This window comes from Nerophis lumbriciformis, linkage group LG03, assembly GCF_033978685.3.
Source record: "Nerophis lumbriciformis linkage group LG03, RoL_Nlum_v2.1, whole genome shotgun sequence".
Lineage (NCBI taxonomy): Eukaryota > Metazoa > Chordata > Actinopteri > Syngnathiformes > Syngnathidae > Nerophis > Nerophis lumbriciformis.
In genome coordinates this window covers 13,790,001-13,806,001 of record NC_084550.2, presented here as the reverse complement: position 1 = coordinate 13,806,001, position 16,001 = coordinate 13,790,001, and the positions used below count along the sequence as shown (strand labels likewise).

At 40.7% G+C, this 16,001-nt stretch overlaps 1 protein-coding gene across 1 annotated transcript in view; it reads left to right on the top strand.

Annotated features, from left to right (window-relative positions):
• The first annotated feature begins 3,717 nt into the window (after nucleotides 1–3,717).
• The window catches only part of LOC133579562 (uncharacterized), a 96,188-nt gene continuing 83,904 nt past the window's right edge, over nucleotides 3,718–16,001 (top strand). The window contains exon 1 of the mRNA XM_061934055.1: nucleotides 3,718–3,777. The gene's annotated coding sequence lies outside the window, so the exon portion shown is untranslated. The remainder of the gene's footprint in view (nucleotides 3,778–16,001) is intronic.

Here is a 16,001-nt window from a genome sequence, read left to right as displayed (position 1 = left end):
CATGGCACACCAGAGTGGGTTAGCTTGTATGCTATCTTCCTGAAACCAGCACATCAGGGGTCGGCAAACTTTACCAGTCAAAGAGCCATTTTGACCAGTTTCACAAATTATAGAAAACAATGCGAGCTGCAAATTTTTTTTGAAATTTTTAATGAAATAACACTGTATACAAAGTTTTTTATTTGCTTTGTATAAACCAGGGGTCTCAGACACGCTGCCCACAACTTTATGTGGAATTTGAAAGCTGGTGCGGCACGCGGGTTTTAAATGAATGGCTCAGCGTCATGCGCGCCGTGATGGTACAGCATATAGCACCCACTACAGTTAGCGTGCCTGGTGGCGGTATAAAAAAAACCTAAAAACTTTAACACTCTTACTAATAATGCGCCACACTGTGAACCCACACCAAACAAGAATGACAAACAAATTTCGGGAGATCATCTGCACCGTAACACAACATAAACACAACAGGACAAATACCCAGAATCCCATGCAGCCCTAACTCTTCCGGGATACATTATACACCCCCCCCCCCCCCCTCCCCCTCTACCAAACCCCGCCCACCTCAACCGACGCACAAAGAGGGGGCGGGTGTTGATGTGTGAGGGAGCAGGGTTGGGGTGGGGGCGGGGTTTGGTGGTAGCAGGGGTGTATAATGTAGCCCGGAAGAGTCAGGGCTGCATGGGATTCTGGGTGTTTGTTCTGTTGTGTTTATGTTGTGTTAAGGTGCAGATGTTCTCCCGAAATGTGTTTGTCATTCTTGTTTGGTTTTGGTTCAAAGTGTGGCGCATTATTAGTAAGAGTGTTAAAGTTGTTTTATATGACCACCGTCAGTGTAACCTGTATGTCTGCAAGCCGAAGATGTATATTGTATAACAATTGTTGGCCTGGCACGCTGTTAATACAGATTGTAGAGGGCGCCAAATGTTGTACCATCATGGCACGCCCTTATTATAGCCGTAAGGGTGAAAATCGGGGAATTTTAATCCCGGGAGTTTTTACTGCGAGAGGCACTAAAATCCGGAAGTCTCACGGGAAAATTGGGGGGTTCAGCAAGTGAGCTGCTGAGCTGCATCAGAGTGATCAAGGAGCCGCGGGATGCTGACACCTGGCACAGGTAAGTCACCACTAGGTGACACTAATCTATAGGTAGTGATACAAGTTATTACAGTTTTATCCATTACAAATTGTAAATGTTTTCACATCAATGTTGAGGATGGATTAATTAGTAAGATCACATAGACTCATTGGGCTACAGTATTTAACAAATAGGTACGTCACTATTCAACGTACCATTGTAACTCGTGGCTTCAACTTTTATTTATTCGTAGCAATGCATTATGGGTTCGCAGCGGCCAAATTTGTAGTTTGTACTCCTCTGCAAACTGGGTATGACTTTTACGTGGTACCATGATTCAAAGTAGCCTTGGCCAAGTCACATCTGACAGCCCTATCAGCATTAGTAGTATGACTTTAAATTGTTAATCTATACTAGCCTACTAAATAATATTGAACAAAATTGCTATTATCAGATGGCGTACCAGAACCATAGCACACCAGTGTGGTTTAGCCTGTAGGCCAACTTCTCATAAACAATGTATGAATGTTTATAGAGGTACTACTGTAACTCATGGTTTCTTTCTTTCTTTCTTTCTTTTGTTTATTTCGAACATGAACACACTTACAGCATAATACATCACACAATTTCATATCGTTTCATTTTACATCATGCCCGAAAAGGAGTAGGAAGAAGCAAAGCTTATTTAATCCTACCCCTTTCCCACTTCAGAGCGTTTAAAAAATATATAGAATCATTTACTGACCTTTTTATGTAATAAAATAACATATATGAATTAGTATACACAACAGTTTTGTAATATTCAATTAATTAATAAAATCATTATTAACATACTGAGATGAAGAATATCTTATTTCCAATAAGGTTGGAAATATATCTCATAATTCTTCTTCTTTGTACTTTGTAAGCACTATTATTTTGAACAACCTCTTGAACTGGATCATATGAGTACAATTTTTAACTTCTTTACTTAATCCATTCCATAATTTAATTCCACATACTGATATGCTAAAAGTTCTAAGTGTTGTACAATCGACTTTTATTTATTCGTAGCAATGCAGTATCGGTTCACAGAGGCCATCTTTGTACATTATACACCTCTGCAATCTGGTTATGCATTTTACACGGTACCATGATTCAAAGTAGCCTTGGATATAGCTGTCTCTAACTACTGCCCGCCTAATGATCAATCTACTAAGAGAGGGTCAACCCCTGAAGTCCCTGAGGGTCTGCAGATGTCACATCTGACAGCTCTATTTGCAGAAGTAGTATGACAATATACTTTTAATCTATAATAGCCTAATAAATAATAGTGAACAAACTTGCTTCTAAGAGAAGCCGTAACAGAACCATAGCACACTAGAGTGGGTTAGCGTGTGTACTATCTTCCTGTAACTAATGTATAAATGCTTTAGACAAGGTTATGTTAACCTACAGGTAGCAATACAAGCAATCATATTCTCATTCAACAAAAATTGTACATGTTTTCACAAGAGTGTTGATGGTAGATTGATTCGAGCCAGAGCCATCACTATTCAATGTACCACTCATGGTTTCAACTTATTTTATTATTATTTTTTGAACACGGTACCATGATTCAAAGTAGCCTTGGATATAGCTGTCTCTAATTACTGCCCACCTATTAACCTATGTGGGTTAGGATTATGGCTGACCCTAACCCCTTGAAGTCCCTGAGGGTCACATCTGCCAGTCCAATCTGCAGATTTTAGATTTATAATCTGCAATAGCCTATTAAATAATAGTGACTAATAGAAGCCATACCAGAACCATAGCACACCAGAAAGTGTTGGCCTGTATGCTAACTTCCCGTAACCAATATATGTATGCTGGATGTGGCCACATTTGTACTCCTCTGCAATCTGGGTATGACTTTTAATCGGTACCATGACTCAAAGTAGCCTTGGATATAGCTGTGTGTAAATACTGGAAAGGGTGGTAATTTTTTAAAAATGTCAAGGGGGCGCTGCTGAGTCACATTTAAATTTTGTGTTCGGGCGCCCAAAAGTATAACATTTTTCACCGGACCTGAGTTGAGTTGGCCTCATAAATTGCGATCGAAGTGGTAGGATGATAATAAACAAAGCAATTTCAATATGGCCTTTGCAGGTTTTTCATGCCCGGTCCTAAAAAAAGTGCACATTTTTTTTGTAATGGAATTCGAGGCATAATGTTTGTCTGCGGTATATTGTACCGTATTTAAAGTCTTAAGCCACCACCAAGATGGATTTGAACATATTTTATTTACATATTATACATTTTTTTTTAAGTATAATTGAATCCAGACAGCGTGTTAGGGCGTCTTTGTAATTATTTTGCCTTGGTGTTTTCATAAATATCATGCATAAGGGTTTTTACGGAACAGTACCAACAGCTTTTGTGAACTGTACTTTAATTTTAAAATAAACCAAATTTTGTCACACAGCGGTAAGGGAAGTCCTGTTTTGAGGTTGTCTGGCAAACTTCCTGTTTTATGTTGAAAATCGAATCCTCCTCTCGTTTCAGGCCACTTGCTTTTCCTCCTGTGTCACTGGTCTGATGTCTCTCTTGATTGCCTGATTGTGCCCAGCTGTGTCACCCTCCCTCATGTGTATATAGTCCTCGTCTTGCCCTGTCTTGTTGCCAGAGTATATCGTCTCGTCGTGTACCGCCAGCCGTCTTCCACAGTCTTGTCCCAAGTTGTTAAGTATTGCCTCGCCTTATTCCTTGATTTCTTTGCACCCTCTGAAGAAGAGTGATTTTGATTTGCTAAAGGTTATAGGTCAGTTTTTTTTTAGCTGATTGCATAGTGCTTTGCCTTCCTTTTTTCCCTCCTCTTGGAGTGCTTTAGTTTGTAGATTTCTTAGCTCTTTATAGCTTACCGGTGCAATGGATGTCGAGTGGATGTACAAATGTTTGTAGTTAATAGTGTGATATATTTAATCATAATATATATGAATAATATATTTAATTATATCCAATCTACTAGTGATGGGTTGATGAGGCGTCATGAAGCGTTTTGACACATTGCAAAACTGTATTGATACCGTGTCGATACTGTGTCACTAAATACTGACATCTGCTGGACATTAAAAATCCCTACAGGCAACCTATGGACCGACTCAACTGACACTGATTTTATGCCCTAGTACAGGAGTCACCAACCTTTTTGAAACCAAAAACTACTTCTTGGGTACTGATTAATGCGAAGGGCTACCAGTTTGATACACACTTAAATAAATAAATATATTGTCATTTGTAAGTTACACGTAAGTGTGATTTAAACAAGAATAGCTAAATAAATACATTTATATATATATAAAAAAATGGGTATTTCTGTCTGTCATTCCGTCGTACATTTTTTTTCCCTTTTACGGAAGGTTTTTTGTAGAGAATAAATGATGAAAAAACACTTAATTGAACGGCTTAAAAGAGGAGAAAACACGAAAAAAATTAAAATAAAATTTTGAAACATAGTGTATCTTCAATTTTGACTTTTTAAAATTCTAAATTCAACCAACAAAAAGAAGAGAAAAATTAGCTAATTTGAATCTTTTTGAAAAAATTAAAAAAAGAATTTATGGAACATCATTAGTAATTTTTCCTGATTAAGATACATTTTAGAATTTTGATGACATGTTTTAAATTGGTTAAAATCCAAGCTGCACTTTGTTAGAATATTTAACAAATTGGACCAAGCTATATTTCTAACAAAGACAAATCAGTATTTCTTCTAGATTTTCCAGAACAAAAATTTTAAAAGAAATTCAAAATACTTTGAAATAAGATTTAAATTTGATTCAGATATTCTAGATTTGCCAGAATAATTTTTTTGAATTTTAATCATAGTAAGTTTGAAGAAATATTTCACAAATATTCTTCGTCAAAAAACCAGAAGCTAAAATATTTATTATTCTTTACAATAAAAAAATAAATAAAAATACTTGAACATTGATTTAAATTGTCAGGAAAGAAGAGGAAGAAATTTAAAAGGTAAAAAGGTATATTTGTTTAAAAATCCTAAAATCATTTTTAAGGTTGTATTTTTTCTCTAAAATTGTATTTCTAAAAGTAATAAGAAGCAAAGTAAAAAATAAATGAATTTATTTAAACAAGTGAAGACCCATCCATCCATCCATTTTCTACAGCTTATTCCAAGTGAAGACCAAGTCTTTAAAATATTTTCTTGGATTTTCAAATTCTATTTGAGTTTTGTCTCTTTTAAAATTAAAAATGTCGAGCAAAGCGAGACCAGCTTGCTAGTAAATAAATAAAATTTAAAAAATAGAGGCAGCTCACTGGTAAGTGCTGCTCTTTGAGCTATTTTTAGAACAGGCCAGCGGGCGACTCATCTGGTCCTTACGGGCTACCTGGTGACCGCGGGCACCGCGTTGGTGACCCCTGCCCTAGTATATACAATAATAATATAAACCAAGTCATTGTATTTCATTTAGGATTATTTCACATCTTCATTTAAATAAAAATATATTTTTATCTTTTTTAGATACAGTCAATAAATAATGTGAACATGTATCATAACATGGAAATCTAAGAGAACGTGTTGTGGATGATTGTGGACTGGGAATTTTTTTAGTTAAATTTTTTTACACATTTTTATTTAAAAAAAAAAAAAAAAGTTTTTCCGACATATTAGATTTTAGACGATTTCTCTTATTTCTCCGGCTGTAGAAAAGACCCGCTCACAGGGCACAGAGGAGGCGTCAGTGCGACACAGTTCGCGTATCGGTCACATTACCAAAACAGCTCATGATCGGTCACGTGACTTTCTAAAAGCGATACGCGCACCGACACAGGGTTTTGCTCTATGAGCTCGACGCATGCGCCGATGCATCGGTGTTGCCGGACCCATCACTACAATCTACTTACAGTTTAACTGGATAACATGTGTCAAATGATCATGTGGTAATCACAAAGATTTTTATCAAGGCTTAGGTCAGGCTGATTATAGAAATAAATACTAATCAAATATACTGCAAAAGAAGAATACTGCAGTTTTAAATAAAATAATAATAATAATAATAATAAAATTAAAGTGCAAATGAAAATGCACCATCACCACTTTGGTCATAATTTTTGCGCTAAAGAAACTTATCTATGACTTTAGCTCCAGACTTCTGTTTGTTTGATATTGTCATTACTGCCACAAGTGGTGGAAAAGTGTATCACAACCCATTGGACCAAAGCTGAGAAAGATGCCTTTACGTCCCCAAAATTGGCCCGGGCCATCCATCCATCCATTTCCTACCGCTTGTATCTTTTTGGGGTCACGGGGGTTCGCTGGAGCCTATCTCAGCTGTACCCGGGCGGAAGGCGGGGTTCACCCTGGACAAGTCGCCAATTCGTCGCAGGGCCAACACAGACAGACAGACAACATTCACACTCACATTCACACACTAATTTAGTGTTGCCAATCAGCCTATCCACAGTTGCATGTCTTTGGGGGTGGGAGGAAGCCGGAGTACCCGGAGGGAACCCACGCAGTCACGGGGAGAACATGCAAACTCCACACAAAAATATCCCGGGCACAGGATCGAACCCAGGACCTTCGTATTGTGAGGCAGACGCAGCAACCCCTGTTCCACCGTGCTGCCCGGCCTTACGGATAATAAACACTATTCTAGACCAAACATTATTACACATGCTTGCTCATGTTACCACATTTGAGTTACTGTGCAAAAATATGGGGAAATAAGTACAAAAGTACACTAATTCACTGACTGAGTTACAAAAAAGGTCAGTTAGAATAAAACATAATTGTATTTATTAAATAAAAAAATACTGAAATTCAATACTTTAGTGCATTTGCAAATTGCTAAAATTATAGACAAAAAAATTTTTATTATTATTTTAACATGCCACCTAAAAATGTACAACAAAAGAGGAGAACTATAACCTTAGAGAAAAATGTCACTTAACACTTGTATGCATGTACAAAACTTAAAACCTTTGGCATGGCAGTTTTATTATGGAATGGATTAAGCAAAGAAGTCAAACAAAGTAGAAATATTGTCTAATATTTAAGAAACCAATCGGTTTAAAAATGTTTACGAAGCACAAGGAAGAAAATCCTGATCACAATTTTGAACCTTATTGAATAAAATATAATCTCATTCATCTCATTATGTGAATCTCAATTTACTCAACTCTTTATTTATGACAACCTTATTTATTATTTACTCTTGTATTTATTTATATTGTTCACTATTTTTTGTGCTGCAAATTGAGCACTGGAAGTGAGCGAACGTGTTGAAAATTGCTATGAAACTGAAAAGGGATGAGATAAGCTCAGCTTCTTCCTACTCCTTTTTGGACACGTTGCAATGAGAAACTGTAAATATGTAATTGTGCAGATCGATACTGAAATATCGATCCCGCCAATACCAGCTCTTTATAGTCCAATATCGATCGTCAAATCAAGATATCGATAATTGTGATACTTTGGTTCAGGGGTGTCCAGATTTTTCCACCGAGGGCCACATAATAAAAAGTCCAAGTATGCGGGGGCCTTAGTGATATTTTTTATATTAAAAAAAAAAAAGAAGATAAAAACAGATTGTGTCAGCTTTGTATTATAAGTGACTACGTGTATCATTATTAATTGTTAGTTAGAACATTCTGTTTTGCAGGTTTCCCTGGTCTTCAGGGGATTTATTAATTTATTTTTATTTTTTATTTTTTTTAGAAAACAATCCCCTGAAGGGCAGGGAAACCTGCGAAACAGGCTTGTAGGGATTAAATAGCCTCTGTGTTTTTTCCTGACCTAACGTTTATATGTATGTATGTATGTATGTATGTATGTACAGTATGTGTGTGTGTATATGTATATATATGTGTGTGTGTATGTATATGTACAAACGTATATGAAAATATATGTGTATATATATTTTATACATATGTGTATATATATTATATATGTATACATATTATACATATGTGTGTATATATATATATTATGTTTGTATATATGTGTATACATATACTGTGTATGTATGTATGTATGTATGTATGTACAGGTAAAAGCCAGTAAATTAGAATATTTTGAAAAACTTGATTTATTTCAGTAATTGCATTCAAAAGGTGTAACTTGTACATTATATTTATTCATTGCACACAGACTGATGCATTCAAATGTTTATTTCATTTAATTTTGATGATTTGAAGTGGCAACAAATGAAAATCCAAAATTCCGTGTGTCACAAAATTAGAATATTACTTAAGGCTAATACAAAAAAGGGATTTTTAGAAATGTTGGCCAACTGAAAAGTATGAAAATGCAAAATATGAGCATGTACAATACTCAATACTTGGTTGGAGCTCCTTTTGCCTCAATTACTGCGTTAATGCGGCGTGGCATGGAGTCGATGAGTTTCTGGCACTGCTCAGGTGTTATGAGAGCCCAGGTTGCTCTGATAGTGGCCTTCAACTCTTCTGCGTTTTTGGGTCTGGCATTCTGCATCTTCCTTTTCACAATACCCCACAGATTTTCTATGGGGCTAAGGTCAGGGGAGTTGGCGGGCCAATTTAGAACAGAAATACCATGGTCCGTAAACCAGGCACGGGTAGATTTTGCGCTGTGTGCAGGCGCCAAGTCCTGTTGGAACTTGAAATCTCCATCTCCATAGAGCAGGTCAGCAGCAGGAAGCATGAAGTGCTCTAAAACTTGCTGGTAGACGGCTGCGTTGACCCTGGATCTCAGGAAACAGAGTGGACCGACACCAGCTGGACTGCTGCTGAGTGGTCCAAAGTCATGTTTTCTGACGAAAGCAAATTTTGCATTTCCTTTGGAAATCGAGGTCCCAGAGTCTGGAGAAAGACAGGAGAGGCACAGGATCCACGTTGCCTGAAGTCTAGTGTAAAGTTTCCACTATCAGTGATGGTTTGGGGTGCCATGTCATCTGCTGGTGTCGGTCCACTCTGTTTCCTGAGATCCAGGGTCATTTTCATACTTTTCAGTTGGCCAACATTTCTAAAAATCCCTTTTTTGTATTAGCCTTACACAATATTCTAATTTTGTGACACACGGAATTTTGGATTTTCATTTGTTGCCACTTCAAATCATCAAAATTAAATGAAATAAACATTTGAATGCATCAGTCTGTGTGCAATGAATAAATATAATGTACAAGTTACACCTTTTGAATGCAATTACTGAAATAAATCAAGTTTTTCAAAATATTCTAATTTACTGGCTTTTACCTGTATGTATACGTGAGGTTGATGCAGGCCCGGCCCTAACCAATCTGGCGCCGTAGGCAAGATTTTAGGTGGCGCCCCCCCACATCGGCTGTGAAGTGTATATACTCACAAGAAACCGAATAGCTTTGTCTTTGACCTTTTTTTTTTTTACTTACAACTATACCTAATATATAAAGGGGTGGAAAAGTGACTATTACCTGCAGGGCAAACATTAGCTAACCAGAAGGCAATAACAATGTAAACAAAAAACACCTGCTTAAAAGATCTAATACAAATGTCCCTGAGGAATGTAAGGTGGGAGTACTGTAATTACCTAACGTTACATTATTATTTTCCATAACAATTTAGCCCCCTCCACAATATTAACCCAAAGTTAAAACAGAACTAGCTATTTATTGATTAGCAATTGCCGAATCATGTAACATTAGCTTAATGCTAAAAAGCCAGGTTACTATCATATTCTGTAACAGACAAATAATTTCATGTAGGCTAACGTTACCTACCTGCTACCTCTGTCTTTTCTCGTTTCTCCTCCTCTTCTTTTCTCTTTTTTCTTCCCTGGGCACCTGACAGTTTTGGCCGTTTTGACATCTTGTGTTGATTTTTTGATGTGGTGACGTCCAAAAAGAGTCATGATACGGGAAGGGAGGGGGCGCACCGTGCGGGGGGGGCGTAATGTTGTAACAAATAATATTTCTATTAAATAGGCTTTACTTTGCATTTTAATTAACGTGGGATTATTTTTTGTATTTAGAAATAATAGTACCAACTTTTTTTTATTTATTTATTTTTTTTCTCCAACATTTGTGGCACTGGCGTGGCGCCCCCTGATGGACGGCGCCCTTAGCATTTGCCTATACGGCCTATGCCACGGGCCGGCCCTGGGTTGATGGCTGGTGAGGCACTGACTTCATCACAGTCAGATTTACAAACATATGTGTGACGATCTGTCACTTCATTTCGGTTTGTTTCCATGTTTTTGTATTTACTTCCTGTCAGTGCTCTTATTTTGTTATATTTCCTGTTGGTTCCGCTGAGCACTGTTTTCTCCTCACCTGCCGTTGATTGGCAGCCGGTCCACACCTGCTGCCAATCAGCACATGTCTATTTATGTTTTCACTCGAGCACTCCTCAGTGCTCGACGATAGACTATGTTAGGAACTGTTGTATGCAAGACTAAATAAATAATAAATGGGTTGTACTTGTATAGCGCTTTTCTACCTTCAAGGTACTCAAAGCGCTTTGACACTACTTCCACATTTACCCATTCACACACACATTCACACACTGATGGAGGGAGCTGCCATGCAAGGCGCTACCAGCACCCATCAGGAGCAAGGGTGAAGTGTCTTGCTCAGGACACAACGGACATGACGAGGTTGGTACTAGGTGGGGATTGAACCAGGGACCCTCGGGTCGCGCACGGCCACTCTGCCACTGCGCCACGCCGTCAACTGACTGCTACATTTCTCTGTTGTTTTATTATTAAAATCATCTTACCTGCTCATCCTCCTCCTGGTTCTTGCATCTTGGGGTCACACAAACGGCAGCCATGCGAGTTCCTCACAGTATCGTCGAGCCAGAAGATTGTGTCCTCGCGAGAACCCCTGTCGGCGATGCACAGCCGACCTTCTGGACCGCACAATTTTTGGAGGACTTAAAAGCCAGGTTTGTGCGGTCCCAGCCCACAGCAGGCTCGGACCTTCCCTCTCCGCCTCGACCGCCGGTTCCGGCTCTCCGACCGGCGAGGCCACCGCCCCCTTTGCTCCTCCCGGCTCGGCCGCCGGTTCCGGCTCTCCGACCGGCTAGGCCACCGCCGCCTTCGCTCTTCCCGGCTCGGCCGCCGGTTCCGGATCTCCGACCGGCGCGGCCACTGCCGCCATCTTCCCCGTCGCCTGCTGTGCATCCTGTCCCGGCTCCACGGCAATCGCCTGTGCCAGCGCGTCGACCACCGGTTCCCACACCGCGTCGCACGCCAGTCGCAGCCCCGCGTCTTACTCCGGTCGCGGCGCCACGACGACCAACACCGGCTGAGTGCCCATCACCCGTTCCTGCTCCAAGGCAGCTAGCAGCTGCACCACAGCTGCTATCCCTTCCATCTCCCGCTCATCCTGCCAGTCCGGCGAAGGCTCCAGTGGAGCCCAACGTGATGTCCTTCCTGGCCTCCTGCTGGGACTCGGCGAGGGACGTGTCGTTTTCCCTCCTCCTGGCCCCCTTCCGCCCGTCCCTGGTTTTCGCACCGAGGGACATAAAAAACCTAGAACTCCTTCTCCCAGTGGTGGACGGCGTCTGGCATCCGCCTAGTGGAGGGGGGGCTACTACCAGCAGCAGTGCAGCCAAGCACACGCCGCTGTCATCCCCGCCATCGTCTCCTCCCACGGAGACATCATCGTCTCTTTCCACGGCGCCGCCACCTTCATCTTTTCTGGCGCGCCTTCGCACTGCGCGGACATCTTCCGCGTCACCGGTGGGACTCCGCATGACACCGCCATCTTCCTGGTCGGCAGCGGATCCACCCACAACCACATCGTCTCTGGCGGGCTTTCGCAGGGCGCCGCCATCTTCATGGTCATCATCATCGTCACTGGCTGCGCGACCTCCTCCTCATCCGCCAAATATGTGGCGGTGTTATGGACTTCATCCGCGCTGTCGGCAGCGATCTGCAGAACCTGCGTGTGGACCTTCGCAGCTGTTGGTGCTCAGGTACCACGCGCTTCCGCCTCCTTGTCGGCCACTAATGTGGCCGTTCCGTGGTCGCCCGCCTCGCCAGTTCCAGCGGCGGTCAACGCGTCGCCGCCACCTGACTTTCCCTCGCTGGCTGCGGGGACACTTGGCCTGGCGACCCTCCGCCATGTCCTCCCTCCTCCCTCCCGTAATTTTTGGACTTATTTCCGTTCTTGTTTCCAGGGAACATCTGGAATCTGTTCCTTGAGGGGGGGGTCCTGTGACGATCTGTCACTTCATTTCGGTTTGTTTCCATGTTTTTGTATTTACTTCCTGTCAGTGCTCTTATTTTGTTATATTTCCTGTTGGTTCCGCTGAGCACTGTTTTCTCCTCACCTGCCGTTGATTGGCAGCCGGTCCACACCTGCTGCCAATCAGCACATGTCTATTTATGTTTTCACTCGAGCACTCCTCAGTGCTCGACGATAGACTGTGTTAGGAACTGTTGTATGCAAGACTGCTACATTTCTCTGTTGTTTTATTATTAAAATCATCTTACCTGCTCATCCTCCTCCTGGTTCTTGCATCTTGGGGTCACACAAACGGCAGCCATGCGAGTTCCTCACAATATGAACCCTAAAGAGTATCTTATTCACCATTTGATTGGCAGCAGTTAACGGGTTATGTTTAAAAGCTCATACCAGCATTCTTCCCTGCTTGGCACTCAGCATCAAGGGTTGGAATTGGGGGTTAAATCACCAAAAATGACTCCCGGGCGCGGCGCCGCTGCTGCCCACTGCTCCCCTCACCTCCCAGGAGGTGAACAAGGGGATTGGTCAAATGCAGACGACAAATTTCATTACACCTAGTGTGTGTGTGACAATCATTGGTACTTTAACTTAACTTTAACTTTACACATACAAACTGTAGCACACAAAAAAGCACATTTAATAAAAAAAACGTTATTATGGTCTTACCTTTACTTATAAATTAAGTCCGTGCGACGCTGTTGTGCTGGATTAATGAACGGGTGTGTTATATCAACTAAAGCCCTCACTTAAATTTTCCACGTGCAAGATTGAATCTATTTAAAAAAGTGAAACCGAGGGTTTATAAATGTCGCCTATACTGTATGAAACTACAAAATAACAAACACGGAGGCTCCAGTTTACACGAGGACCACTTTATTTACCTTCTTTCAAAAACCTCCGCAACGTGACATCACTTCCGCTTTTAGCGCCTTCAAAATAAGCGCTCAAGGCATATACTGTTTAACAGCGCATAACAGCAACTTAACATCACAAAAAGGAAAGCCCATGAAAATAGGTTACAAAAGTTATTTAATAAGAAGCCAAAAAGTGCAAAAACAATAATGTTCGTGTTGGAGGAGTTGTGAATTAGGTACACCTGCAGTCTGCGGGTGTATCTAATGTTGTGTCCCTGCAGTCATTCACAACTCCTCCAACACCAACATTATTGTTTTTGCACTTTTTGGCTTCTTATGAAACATTTTTTTTAAATAGATTCAATCTTGCACGTGGAATGTTTAAGTGTGGGCTTTAGTTGATATAACAATTCTACGGCGGGGGTGCAGGAGGCGAGCCTCAGCCAGTGCGTCTTTTGCAGCCGTTTTATGATCGCTCAGCACAAGAAATACTTTACACACAAACAGTTGTTGACAAAATACACTGTACATTATATACCTCAGCTAATTAAACTATGGAAATGTATAATATAGTTCATATAGCAATACAGTCTCACTGCACAGCAGGCCAGCAGTTAGTCGAGTCATTGCGCAATCCATGTTGCGGCACTGATTGACGTGCCTCAACTGGTTGCTGTTCACCGCACCGTCTCTTTTCAGTATTTGAACGGCAAATGTGAAAATTCAGCGATTTTGAATAAAAATAATCTAAAACTGGTGAAGTTAAATGGAAAATAACTTTATAGTATAATCACTGGATACATATAACAATTTAATTTTTTTTTTTTCTTTTTACTTTTTTTTTCTTTCCATGATGGCAGGTGAGGCCCTGCCTCACCTGCCTCTAGTGACTGCACGTCACTGGTATGTATGTATGTATGTATGTATGTATGTATGTATGTATGTATGTATGTATGTATATATATATATATATATATATATATATATATATATATATATATATATATATATATATATATGTATGTGTGGGAAAAAAAATCACAAGACTATTTCATCTCTACAGGCCTGTTTCATGAGGGGGGGTACCCTCAATCATCAGGAGATTTTAATGGGAGCATTCGCATACCATGGTTTATATGGGGCACAGAGTGGGTGGGTACAGGCTGGCCGACATTAAATTGAGCTACAGCTGCATGAACAATATACGACAAATCATCTCAAACCACAACAAAACAATTGCAAATGAGCCGTCGGCCCCCAGACAGAGCGACTCCAAAACCAACAAAGGCTGTAACTGTCGAAAGAAACCTGATTGCCCTCTCAACGGGGGGTGCTTACAAACATCAGTTGTCTACCAATCTAAGGTAATACGCAAGGACATTAACACATCCGACACATATGTAGGATTAACCGAGGGAGAATTCAAAACCAGATGGAACAATCACAAGGCTTCTTTCAGGAACAAAAACCTGCGAAATACCACAGAACTCAGCAAACACATTTGGGACCTCAAAGACAATAATGTTGAATATTCAATAACATGGCAAATTCTTGCATCCAGCACACCTTACAATAGTGGTAATAAAAGATGCAACCTATGCTTGAAAGAGAAACTGTTTATTATTTACCGTCCAGACCTGTCATCCCTCAACAAGCGCAGCGAAATTGTAACAGCATGCCGCCATAGACGGAAACACCTCCTAGGTAACACATGAGCCAATCACCACGCCCCTAGGCCAGCCTGTACCCACCCACTCTGTGCCCTATATAAACCATGGTATGCGAATGCTCCCATTAAAATCTCCTGATGATTGAGGGTACCCCCCCTCATGAAACAGGCCTGTAGAGATGAAATAGTCTTGTGATTTTTTTTTCCCCACACATACATATATTGCGCTCTACTACGGTATCGAGCACTATTTTTTGGATAACCTTATTAAGACATATACTCCGCTCCAAATTGACATTTGTTGAGCACTGTACGACGATCAGAAATGGAAAAATTCAACATCGACTACTCCACGAAGAACATTCCCATACCCGCGCAGAATGACTACAAGCTAAGGCTCATAGAAAAGACGGAACACTTCCTAAGAAGAATGCGGTGGAAAGCACATTTTTTCCTCCACCCTGAAACAAAAGGAACGCAAAAGAAAACTTACGGATTCAAATCTACCAAGAACCCACCCACAGTTGAGGAACTAAAGGATTTTGAGAACGACATGCTCAAAATGATACAATCAGTCAAATTCAAGCCAATCCGCAACCCACTCCTCACCAAGCTGAAAAATGACAAGGAGCGCATCAAGAAAGTAAACAACCTCATCATAGCTGCCGATAAAACCACAAACTTCTACAGAATGGACATACCAGAACACCACACCTTACTGGACAGAAGCATCATCAAATCATACAAAAAAGCGCAACCCAACACCTTACAGAACATCCACCTGGAAAATAAAAGGATCGCGGCTGAACTGGACATCGAGGACAGGGTGGACGCCACAGCCAACAAGGAAGCCTTCATCACATTGATGGACCACAAACCCAACTTCGCAAATAACCCAACATGCCGACTAATAAACCCAACTAAATCTGAAATAGGAAAAATCAGCAAAATAATCCTGGACAGAGTCAACACAAAAATCAAGGACAAAACACCACTCAACCAATGGAGAATTACAGCAGCAGTAATCAAATGGTTCAACAACATCCAAGACAAACAACAGCACAACTTTATCTCCTTTGATATCGAGGAATTTTACCCTTCCATCACGCAAGACCTACTGACTCAAGCACTAGACTTCGCCTCAGACTACGACTCAATCACAGGCAACGAAAGAAACATCATCATCCACGCAAAAAACTCCATTCTCATCC